The sequence below is a fragment of the Triticum urartu genome, chromosome 4 (genome assembly GCF_003073215.2).
Source record: "Triticum urartu cultivar G1812 chromosome 4, Tu2.1, whole genome shotgun sequence".
In the NCBI taxonomy this organism is placed as follows: Eukaryota; Viridiplantae; Streptophyta; class Magnoliopsida; order Poales; family Poaceae; genus Triticum; species Triticum urartu.
Genome location: NC_053025.1, coordinates 533,360,820 through 533,374,102, shown reverse-complemented (window position 1 = coordinate 533,374,102; position 13,283 = coordinate 533,360,820).

The window sequence follows — 13,283 nt, the reverse complement described above, 5'->3', positions numbered from 1 at the left end:
GTTCCACAGTGGATAGGGACGATATAATTCTTGACAAAAGGCCCAAATCCACCTCTTTCAAGCCATCTGACGAAATAGTCAAATTTCAAGTCCACCCGACGGATCCCAAGAAAACAAATTCCATTGGGGCACAGCTGGACCCGACGATCGACGCCGCATTACACGCGTTCTTGCGCGAGAACTGGGACATCTTCACCTGGCACCCCTCGGATATGCCAGGAATCCCACGCGCCCTGGCCGAACATAGTCTCAATATACTGAAGGGATACAAGTCGGTCAAGCAAACGCTCCGGCGATTTTCCGAACCCAAATGATAGGCTATGGGGGAGGAGCTAGCCAAGCTACTCGAAGCCGGGTTTATCAGAGATATCAAACATCCGGACTGGCTAGCAAACCTAGTCATGGTACCAAAGAAGGATAAATCCTGGCGCCTATGTGTCGATTTCAAAGACCTTAACAAGGTCTGCCCTAAGGACCCCTTCCCACTACCTCGCATCGACCAGATTATCGATGCAACCGCGGGACACGATTCACTATGTTTCATCGATGCATACTCTAGATACCATCAAATTATGATGAAGGAATCCGACCAAGCCGCAACGGCATTCATCACCTCGTATGGGCCTTTCTGCTTCAACACTATGCCTTTCGGGCTCAAAAACGTCGGTGCCACTTACCAATGCATGATTCAAATGTGCCTGGAAAAGCAAATCGGCAAGACTGTGGAGCCATATGTAGATGACATAGTCATCAAAACCAAGCATGTTGAATCATTGGTGGACGACTTACACCTCACATTCGACAACCTCCGAACATATGACATAAGGCTCAATCCGGAAAAGTGTGTTTTCGGTGTTCTCGCCGGCAAATTGCTCAGGTTTATTGTCTCCAATAGAGGAATCGAAGCAAACCCAGCCAAAATTTGAGCCCTGTCACAATTGGCAACACCAACCGACCTCAAGCAGGTCCAAAAACTAGTCGGGTGCATGGCAGCCTTGAGCCGCTTTATCTCCAGATTAGGAGAAAAGGCATTGCCACTGTATCGCCTGCTCTGACGCACCGAGCACTCTGTGTGGACGGACGCTGCAACAGCCGGGCTGGAGGAAATAAAAACTTTGCTAGAAAGCAACCCCATCCTGGTCACACCAAACATCGGCGAACCAATGCTGCTCTACATATCGGCAACTCACCAGGTGGTGAGTGCAGTGCTCGTCGTCGAATGAGAAGAGGAGGGACATAAATTCCCAGTCCAAAAACCAGTATACTACGTATCGACGGTCCTTACACCATGCAAATCCCGATATCCGCATTATCAGAAGATAGCGTATGCGGTCTTTATGGCATCCCGTAAACTGCGGCACTACTTCCAAGAGTGCTCAATCACAGTGGCTTTGGAAGTACCACTCAATGATATTATAAACAACCGGGACGCCATCGGCCGGATTGCCAAATGGGCCATCGAGCTCCTACCATTTGAAATAACATATAAACCACACCGAGCAATTAAATCTCAGGTGTTGGCTGACTTCGTCGCCGAATGGACAGAGGTCAAACTGCCTAAAGAGTACGGCATGTATTCCAACTGGGTGATGCACTTTGACGGCTCTAAAACGGTAGCCGGACTTGGGGCTGGTGTCGTCTTGACATCCCCCACAGGAGACACAGTCCGTTATGTACTCCAAATACCGTATGCAGACTCTAACAATGCAACCGAATATGAGGCCCTATTGCATGGTCTCCGAATGGCTATTTCCATGGGCATACAACGCCTTGAGGTGCGCGGGGATTCAAACCTCGCAATATCCCAAATAAACGGAGACTTCGATGCAAAAGACCCAAAGATGGCGGCTTACCGCAACACCGTACTCCAAATATCAGCTCAGTTTGAGGGTCTCGAGTTCCATCACGTGGCTCGAGAGAGTAATCAAGCCGCGGACATCCTCGCTCGCATGGGCACTAAACGCGACCCCGTCCCACCTAACACCTTTGTGGAAAGGCTCTTCAAGCCATCCATGGTGTGGCAGGATAAGAACGGGAGCACTGACCCGGAGCCGATCATGCCCCCAGATTGCGAACACAGTCCCGATATCATTGGGGGATTAGGCACCGAAATAACACCATCGGCCCATGTAAACATGGATGTAATTGCCCCATGGACCGATCCTTTCCTTGCCTACCTCACTAGGAATGAGCTCCTGGAGGATCAAACTGAGGCCCGTCGCATCGTTCTACGTTCGAAAGCCTACAAAATTCATGAAGGAGAAATGTACAAGAAAAGTACTACCGGGGTCCTTCAACGATGTATCTCCGAAGACGAGGGACGATAGCTCTTGGTTGAAATACACGTTGGTCTTGGCGGCCATCATGCCGCAGCCCAGGCCCTTGTAAGTAAAGCCTTCCACACGGGTTTCTTTTGGCCCACAGCCCGGGCGGATGCACAAGACCTCGTGTAGCACAGTGTTGGATGTCAGCTTTTCGCTAACCAAAACCATATGTCGTCCACTGCCCTCCGAACAATCCCCATTACTTGGCCCTTTGTGGTCAAGGGGCTCGATATGGTCAGACCTCTTAAAGGGGGAGCCATAAGAAGAAATACTAGTGGGTTATGGTTGATAAGTTCACTAAGTGGATAGAAGCCAAGCCAGTTAATACAGTTGAAGCCGGACCGATGATAGACTTTATATCAAGCATAGTACACCGTGATGGAACTCGAGACCCTCAAACCGAGCTGATAACGGCTCTAACTTTACAGCCGATGAGGTGAAAACTTGGTGCTCCAATTTGGGCATCAAGCTTGATTACGCCTCCGTATACCACCCTCAGACAAACGGTCAGGTCGAATGGGCTAACGGCTTGATAATGAGCGGCATTAAACCCAGACTAGTGCGATCTCTACAAGAATCAGGCAAACACTGGGTCGAGGAACTCGATTCCGTACTCTGGGGGCTGCGGACCACACCCGATCACACGATCGGATACACACCTTTTTTCATGGTGTACGGTGCGGAGGTAGTCTTGCCTTGTGACATTATTCATGACTCACCTCGAGTGCGCATGTATGAAGAGAGAGAGGCCGAGCTCGATCTGCAGGATGACTTGGACGGCCTGGAGGAGGAGCGCAATGTCGTGAAAGCTTGTTCTGCATTCTATCAATAGTAGGCTCGGCGATACCAGAGCAGAGAGGTACGGGCAAAGACTTACAATGTTTGCGAACTTGTTTTACACCTACGAGAGAAGAAAAAGGACAAGCTCAAGCCCAAATGGGAGGGTCCCTTCATTATATATGAAGTTCTCATTGGAGGAGCCTATCGCCTTCGCAATGCTTCGGACAATCGCTTGGAGCCACACCCATGGAACGCTGCAAGGCTCCGAAGATTCTACACCTAAAGTCCGCACACATGCCTTTTTTCTCGGTCCTTCTCTTCTCCATTTTTACCGTTTTCCTTTTTCTCGTTTCTATACGACTTCTAGCTCGTGTTCTGATAAACCGCACACCTTAGGGGTATACATCCTTAAATGTACGTACCCCACAATACCTGGGGGCTTCTTTTCACAAGAAGCTTATTATTATTATTATTTGAGCATCAAGCTCACCGTATATATGTGTCATCTCTCCATATATGTCTCTTCTTTGCCATTATATGCACCTTTATGACTTAAGTTTTTGCCAAGCTGGGTAGCCTGGCTCCTATGCTTATGCCCTATGTTCCTGCTTGTTTGGCTAGGGCATCAAGGGAGCACCTCTGCGATTGTTACAGCCGAGTTATCCGGACATGTACCTCAGACGGGTGAAGCCGAAAGCTAGCGTTCTTAAGGGAATGATTGGTTGGTGAACAAAACATGAACTGCCCTCATGGCAATACAAAACCCCAGACTATAAAAGCGTACCGTGATTTTTTAGCATCACAACTTCGGTATGCACAAAAAAACCCGCATACCAACCCAGGGAAAGGAACCCTTAACGGAACTATTCTCTCTGGAAGATGTTTCTTACAATCAAACATAATATAACATAACTCCCCGAATACAACTTGTCTATTTAAGCAACTATGACCGGACTACCTGGTTTCCGAACATACCTTGGTGTATAGTATTTGGAAAAGCTCCAAACCTAGGGTTTTCGGAGGTCGAAGCAGAAAGTCTGCCATGACAATCGTTTTACAAATTCGACTAGAGACAAGTCTCTCGCTAAAAGTACATTGCTACTTGGACTCAAAAACTTCTTCTTCTAGACCCTCTAACGGGTTGTCCAACCTACAATCTTGTTGGGAAAACTTGGCGGCCTCCTTCACTTGGTCGTACACCAGGCTGACCATGATTTCCTGTCCATCGGATCCTCGAGGTCAGACCTGCGCCATATGATTTGGATCAAGTCTGATGTACCGCGTTTTCACCATGGCCCATGCCTCCCGAGCACTTTCTCGGCACGCTGATATCTTCCACGACCCAAAACAGCGCCGAGCTCCCTTGAATAAATTCACGAGCTCCTCCATACTTCCTGAAGGAGAGTCGGCTGGCCATAAAGCCTTAGCAATGCTTCTCAATGCCTTCCGCGCTCGCTCATGCACCTTGGACAGCTCTTGTAGCAGGTCGCCTTGAAATCCGGACACCTCTTCTTCGGGCCGCCCAGTCAACACACCTACAGAAATAAACCTGTCAGGATTCGCATCAGCGAACTGTATGTCAGTAAGTTATAAGGCATACTGAATATGCTGCCTCTCAGTTTTCTATTCTCCTTTAGGGTGTCTACTAGTTGGGCTCGTACGTCTTTTAGCTCTTTGCCAAGCTGAGTGTTGGCGTCCTGCAGCTTGTTCTTTCCGTCCCTAGTATGTATCAGTACACATTGACCAGCGGCCTCTTGCCTTTGGGCATGTTCTTTGTCCGCCTGCGCGGCCTTTAGTTTCTCTTCCACCTGATCCGACAATCCTGCCATTATCAAATGCAAACAGTGTTTCTCTGAATAAGCATGACTGGCACATGAGTATATTTTCCGGACAGCAGGAGACATTACCAGTCGGTGCCTCCTTGGACTTCTCCAGTTCGGCGGTAACAGCAGTTAGCTGGATCCGACACTGTTCCAGCTCCCGAGATAGCACACTGTTCTTCTCCATGAGTATCTGATTATACATCGATCCATAAAATCAGTCGCTTCAACTATTTTCAAGTCTCGGGGGCTACTGGTATAGGACTATTAAATCCACACAAAATGATCTTACCCGCATATCCTTTGAAAGCTGGTAAGTGGCTCCACCAAGCCCATCCTGAGCAGCTCGGATATAGGTATCCACCGAGCTGAAGGCATTGAATGCCTCTTCAGTAAAATTGGGATCCCGCATAGCTGCCCTCCGGCATCGATGGTTCATGGCACTCTCCACTACGGAGTTGGTGACAGACACATTATCCGAAACACCGGAGAGAGAACAATCTGGCATTGCACCCGTATCGACTCTAGCCCTAGAGGCAGGGTCCGGGGTCGGATTGGCGAACATATGTCCGACAAGATCTCTGGATATAGTCCGGTGGATGTTCTTCCTGAAATACAACGCAGCAGAAAACGTCACAGTCCGGTATGCTTGCTGCAGGGCATATTGAAAAATGTACCTTTTTGATGAAGGTGGGGACTTGGAAGTATCACCGTCCGCCTTTCTTTTTGAAGACCCGCCTTGTGTCGGCGCCCCCTTTTTAAGGGACGATCCCGACGCAGCTTGGTAGTGCAGTGGGTGAGGCGCAATGGGAAGGCTCTTTTGGAGGAGATGCTCCCTGGGCACTTACATGGGAAGATGGAAGAAGGCCGAGGTAATCGGCTTCTATGGCCACTCCTGTGCCGTCGTAGCTCGCCTAATAAAATACCCCCTCATTGAGCCCCATAGATATATCTGGATCCTCCTTGAATCTGGGATCCAGGTCCCGAATATGGTCCTCCGGCTGCGGAGCGGGGCTGTAGATCCCTGAAGTGGCCTTCCTCCATTCCTGGTAAAAAAAGTCAGGTTAAGATTGACTAATTGTGACTCAGGAAGAAGATTGAGTGAGGTGTTGGATTGAAAGCTTACCCGGCTAGGGGGTTGTACATGGAAAAGCCATCTCGGCACTTGAGGTGAATGAATTCTTCTTTCTCCCCTTTATAAAGATCAGCTAACATGGTGGCCAGGGTGGTGAAGTTATCCGGACCCTTGCACCCATAGCGGGATGTATCATCCTCCCCGTTGTAGTTCCACATGGGGAGTCCTCTAGATTGGAGTGGTTGGACACCGAGCGTTATGGAAATCGCCATGACTTCAATTATGGACAGTCCGGACTGGGTGAGTACATTTATCTTGTCCATTAACTTCTTAACTTCCGCATTGTCTTCCTCCTCGAGGCTCCGAGGGCGCCAGCTGTGGCACTTTCTTAGCGGGCCATGGGAAAATTCAGGTAGGCCATGTCGGATTGGGTCCGAGAGGATGACGTCTTCAATATAAAACCACTCTGAGGGCCACTCCTCGGATGTCTTCTTCGGAGTGCCGGACAGATATCTTGTCCCGGCTATGCGCCATACTTCGGCACCGCCCACCTCGAATATTGATCCCTTTTGGGAGCGAGGAACGAGGCAGAAGAGCTTCCTCCGTAGCTCGAAATGGGCCTCGCATCCCAGGAATAGCTCGTAAAGAGCAACATAGCCCGCAATGTGTAGAATCGAGCCCAGTGTGAGATTGTGTAGTTGGAGGCCGTAGTACTCCAGGATACCCCAGAGGAAAGGATGGATTGGGAATCAACGCCTCTCAAAAGAAAAGACATGAAGCACACTCGCTCCCCTTCTGAAGGATTCAGGACATTTTTTGCTAGGGCCTTGCCAGTAAAGGATGTTAATCCTGCCCGAATGGGGACTAGATCCGCAGGGGGGAGATAGCACTGCACCTGGAGCTTGGTCAGCTGGCCATGGGATCCAGAGCAGCTCTCCCAATCGCCTTTTTGAGGGCCATAGGGGCGGGAGGAAGAACTAGGAGCGCTATCCATGGTTGCGTGGTTCCTCGAGGCAAGTTCGAAGGATTCTCGCTTGGCGTGGAATGGTATCTAAGATTTGATATCCTTAAATAGACACCTTTCGTACGCTGTCGAGGGGTGCTACCTCTTGAGCACTGCGTTGGTTTTCCCTTGAAGAGGAAAGGGTGATGCAGCAAAGTAGCATAAGTATTTCCCTCATTTTTTGAGGATCAAGGTATCAATCCAGTAGGAGGCTACGCGTGCGTCCCTCACACCTACACAAAACAAATAAATCCTCACAACCAACGCGATAAGGGGTTGTCAATCCCTACACGGTCACTTACGAGAGTGAGATCTGATAGATATGATAAGATAATATTTTTGGTATTTTTATGATAAAGATGCAAAGTAAAATAAAAGGCAGTGAAAATAACTAAGTGTTGGAAGATTAATATGATGGAAGATAGACCCGGGGGCCATAGGTTTCACTAGTGGCTTCTCTCAAGAGCATAAGTATTTTACGGTGGGTGAACAAATTACTGTTGAGCAATTGACAGAATTGAGCATAGTTATGAGAATATCTAGGTACGATCATGTATATAGGCATCACGTCCAAGACAAGTAGACCGACTCCTGCTTGCATCTACTACTATTACTCCACACATCGACCGCTATCCAGCATGCATCTAGAGTATTAAGTTCATAAGAACAGAGTAACGCTTTAAGCAAGATGACATGATGTAGAGGGATAAATTCATGCAATATGATAAAACCCCCATCTTGTTATCCTCGATGGCAACAATACAATATGTGCCTTGCTGCCCCTACTGTCACTGGGAAAGGACACAGCAAGATTGAACCCAAAGCTAAGCACTTCTCCCATTGCAAGAAAGATCAATCTAGTAGGCCAAGCCAAACTGATAATTCGAAGAGACTTGCAAAGATAACCAATCATACATAAAAGAATTCAGAGAAGATTCAAATATTGTTCATAGATAAAATTGATCATAAACCCACAATTTATCGGTCTCAACAAACACACCGCACAAGAAGATTACATCGAATAGATCTCCACAAGAGAGGGGGGCTTTGTATTGAGATCCAAAAAGAGAGAAGAAGCCATCTAGCTAATAACTATGGACCCGAAGGTCTGAGGTAAACTACTCACACATCATCGGAGAGGCTATGGTGTTGATGTAGAAGCCCTCCGTGATCGATGCCCCCTCCGCCGGAGCTCCGGAACAGGCCCCAAGATGGGATCTCGTGGATACAGAAAGTTACGGTGGTGGAATTAGGGTTTTGGCTCCGTATTTGATCGTTTGGGGGTACGTATGTATATATAGGATGAAGGAGTACGTCGGTGGAGCAACAGGGGGCCCACGAGGGTGGAGGGCGCGCCTGGGGGGTAGGCGCGCCCCCTACCTCGTGGCTTCCCTGTTGGTTGCTTGACGTAGGGTCCAAGTCTCCTGGATCATGTTTGTTCCGAAAATCACGTTCCCGAAGGTTTCATTCCGTTTGATATTATTTTTTGCAAAACTCTGAAATAGGCAAAAAAACAGCAATTCTGGGCTGGGCCTCCGGTTAATAGGTTAGTCCCAAAAATAATATAAAAGTAAATAATAAAGCCCAATAATGTCCAAAACAGAAGATAATATAGCATGGAGCAATCAAAAATTATAGATACGTTGGAGAGGTATCAAGCATCCCCAAGCTTAATTCCTGCTCGTCCTCGAGTAGGCAAATGATAAAAAAAGAATTTTTGATGTGGAATGCTACTAGTCATAATATCAATGTAATTCTTCTTAATTGTGGTATGAATATTCAGATCCGAAAGATTCAAGATAAAAGTTTAATATTGACATAGAAATAATAATACTTCAAGCATACTAACTAAGCAATTATGTCTTCTCAAAATAACATGGCCAAAGAGAGTTCATCCCTACAAAATCATATAGTTTAGTCATGCTCCATTTTCGTCACACAAGAATGCTCTCATCATGCACAACCCCGATGACAAGCCAAGCAATTGTTTCATACTTTAGTAATCTCAAACTTTATAAACCTTCACGCAATACATGAGCGTGAGCCATGGATATAGCACTATGGGTGGAATAGAGTATAATGATGGGGGTTATGTGGAGAAGACAAAAAAGGAGAAAGTCTCACATCAACGAGGCTAATCAACGAGGCTAATCTATTTATTTAGAACTCAATGATTACAACTCGATATTAGAACAAGGTATGACCCTATATGAATGCCTCCGGCGGTGTACCGGGATATGCAATGAACCAAGAGTGACATGTATGAAAGAATTATGAATGGTGGCTTTGCCACAAATACTATGTCAACTACATGATCATGCTAGACAATATGACAATGATGAATGTGTCATGATAAACGGGATGGTGGAAAATTGCATGGCAATATATCTCAGAATGGCTATGGAAATGCCATAATAGGTAGGTATGGTGGCTGTTTTGTGGAAGATATAAGGAGGTTTATGTGTGAAAGAGCGTATCATATCACGGGGTTTGGATGCACCGGCGAAGTTTGCACCAACTCTCAATGTGAGAAAGGGCAATGCACGGTACCGAAGAGGCTAGCAATGATGGAAAGGTGAGAGTGCGTATAATCCATGGACTCAACATTAGTCATAAAGAGCTCACATACTTATTGCAAAAATCTACAAGTCATCAAAAACCAAGCACTACGCGCATGCTCCTAGGGGGATAGATTGGTAGGAAAAGACCATCGCTCGTCCCCGACCGCCACTCATAAGGAGGACAATCAAAGAACACCTCATGTTTCAAATTTGTTACATAACGTTTACCATACGTGCATGCTACGGGACTTGCAAACTTCAACACAAGTATTTCTCAAATTCACAACTACTCAACTAGCACAACTTTAATATCACTACCTCCATATCTCAAAACAATCATCAAGCATCAAACTTCTCTTAGTATTCAAAACACTCATAAGAAAGTTTTTACTAATCTTGAATACCTAGCATATTAGGATTATTTAAGCAAATTACCATGCTATTTAAGACTCTCAAAATAATCTAAGTGAAGCATGAGAGATCAATAGTTTCTATAAAACAAATCCACCACCGTGTTCTAAAAGATATAAGTTAAGTACTAGAGCAAAACTATATAACTCAAAAGATATAAGTGAAGCACATAGACTATTCTAATAATTTCCAAATCATGTGTGTCTCTCTCAAAAGGTGTGTACAGAAAATATGATTGTGGTAAAATAAAAGGCAAAGACTCAAATCATACAAGACGCTCCAAGCAAAACACATATCATGTGGTCAATAAAAATATAGCTCCAAGTAAAGTTACCGATGGAAGTAGACGAAAGAGGGGATGCCTTCCGGGGCATCCCCAAGCTTTGGCTTTTTGGTGTCCTTAGATTATCCTGGGGTGCCATGGGCATCCCCAAGCTTAGGCTCTTTCCACTCCTTGTTCCATAGTCCATCAAATCCTTACCCAAAACTTGAAAACTTCACAACACAAAACTTAAAGTAGAAAATCTCGTGAGCTCCGTTAGCGAAAGAAAACAAAACACCACTTCAAGGTACTGTAATGAAATCATTATTTATTTATATTGGTGTTAAACCTACTGTATTACAACTTATCTATGGTTTATAAACTATTTTACTAGCCATAGATTCATCAAAATAAGCAAACAACACACGAAAAACAGAATCTGTAGAACAGTTTGTAGTAATCTGTAGCTAGCGCAAGATCTGGAACCCTAAAAATTCTAGAATAAATTTCTGTACATGAGGAATTTATCTATTAATCATATGAAAAAAGAATTAACTAAATATCACTTTCCAAATAAAAATGGCAGCAGTTCTCGTGAGCGCTAAAGTTTCTGTTTTTTTACAGCAAGATTAACAAGACTTTCCCCAAGTCTTCCCAACGGTTCTGCTTGGCACAAACACTAATTAAACACAAAAAACACAACCAAAACAGAGGATAGATAAATTATTTATTACTAAACAGGATCAAAAAGAAAGGAATAAAAATAAAATTGGGTTGCCTCCGAACAAGCGCTATCGTTTAACGCCCCTAGGTAGGCATAAAAGCAAGGATAGATCTAGGTATTGCCATCTTTGGTAGGCGATCCATAAGTGACTCTCATAATAGATTCATAAGGTAATTTAATTTTATTTCTAGGAAAGTGTTCCATGCCTTTCCTTAACGGAAATTGGAATCTAATATTTCCTTCCTTCATATCAATAATTGCACCAATCGTTCTAAGGAAAGGTCTACCAAGAATAATAGGACATGAAGGATTGCAATCTATGTCAAGAACAATAAAATCTACGGGCCCATAGTTCCCATTTGCAACAATAAGAACATCATTAATTCTTCTCATAGGTTTCTTAATAGTGGAATCCGCAAGGTGCAAGTTTAAAGAGCAATCATCAAAAGCACGAAAACCTAACAAATCACACAAAGTCTTTGGAATCGTGGAAACACTAGCACCCAAATCATACAAAGCATAGCATTCATGATCTTTAATTTTAATTTTAATAGTTGGTTCCCACGCATCATAAATTTTTCTAGGGATAGAAATTTCCAACTCAAGTTTTTCTTCATAAGATTGCATCAAAGCATCAACGGTATGTTTGGTAAAAGCTTTATTTTGACTATAAGCATGAGGAGAATTTAGCATGGATTGCAAAAAGGAAATACAATCTATCAAAGAGCAGCTATCATAATTAAATTCCTTGAAATCCAAAATAGTAGGTTCATTAACATCTAGAGTTTTGATCTCTTCAATCCCACTTTTATCAAATTTAGCATCAAGATCTAAAAACTCCAAATTTTTGGAACGCCTTCTAGGTAAAGGTGGATCATATTCAGTCCCATCATTATCAAGATTCATATTGCAAAACAAATATTTAATAGGGGATACATCAATAACTTTTAGATCTTCGTATTTATTATCATGGTTTTCCGGCTTAGCGGCCATCTTATTAACTAAGGTAGCCTGCTTATCTGAAATTTCAGCTATTAACTTCTCAAGACAAGCAATTTGGGATCTCAAACCATCAAATTCTTTAGACATATCATCGAGATCTTTATTCATATAACTCATAAAGCTTTTTTGTTCCTTAAGCTCGCTTCTAAAGAAATTATTATGCTCAAATTATAAGACCATAAAACTCCTAACGCTGCTTTCGATTTCTTCTAACCTTTTAAGGTGAAGAACACCAAATCGGGGAAGAGCCATCATGACAAGCAAGCAATCCAACACACAAGCAAACGAGGAACGGGCAAAAAAAGGGCAAATAGAGAAAGAGAGGGAGGATAGAGAGAGAGGGCCAATAAAACGGCAAGGGTGAAGTGGGGGAGAGGAAAACGAGAGGCAAATGGGAAATAATGTAATGCGGGAGATAAGGGTTTGTGATGGGTACTTGGTATGTTGACTTTTGCGTAGACCTCCCCGGCAACGGCGCCAGAAATCCTTCTTGCTACCTTTTGAGCACTGCGTTGGTTTTCCCTTGAAGAGGAAAGGGTGATGCAGCAAAGTAGCGTAAGTATTTCCCTCGGCTTTTGAGAACCAAGGTATCAATCCAGTAGGAGGCTACGCGCGCGTCCCTCGCACCTACACAAAACAAATAAATCCTCACAACCAACACGATAAGGGGTTGTCAATCCCTACACGGTCACTTACGAGAGTGAGATCTGATAGATATGATAAGATAACATTTTTGGTATTTTTATGATAAAGATGCAAAGTAAAATAAAAGTCAATGAAAATAACTAAGTGTTGGAAGATTAATATGATGGAAGATAGACCCGGGGGCCATAGGTTTCACTAGTGGCTTCTCTCAAGAGCATAAGTATTTTACGGTGGGTGAACAAATTACTATTGAGCAATTTACAGAATTGAGCATAGTTATGAGAATATCTAGGTATGATCATGTATATAGACATCACGTCTGAGACAAGTAGACCGACTCCTGCCTGCATCTACTACTATTACTCCACACATCGACCGCTGTCCAGCATGCATCTAGAGTATTAAGTTCATAAGAATAGAGTAACGCTTTAAGCAAGATGACATGATGTAGACGGATAATTCATGCAATATGATAAAAAAAACCATCTTGTTGTCCTCGATGGCAACAATACAATACGTGCCATGCTGCCCCTACTGTCACTAGGAAAGGACACCGCAAGATTGAACCCAAAGCTAAGCACTTCTCCCATTGCAAGAAAGATCAATCTAGTAGGCCAAACCAAACTGATAATTCGATGAGAATTGCAAAGATAACCAATCATACATAAAAGAATTC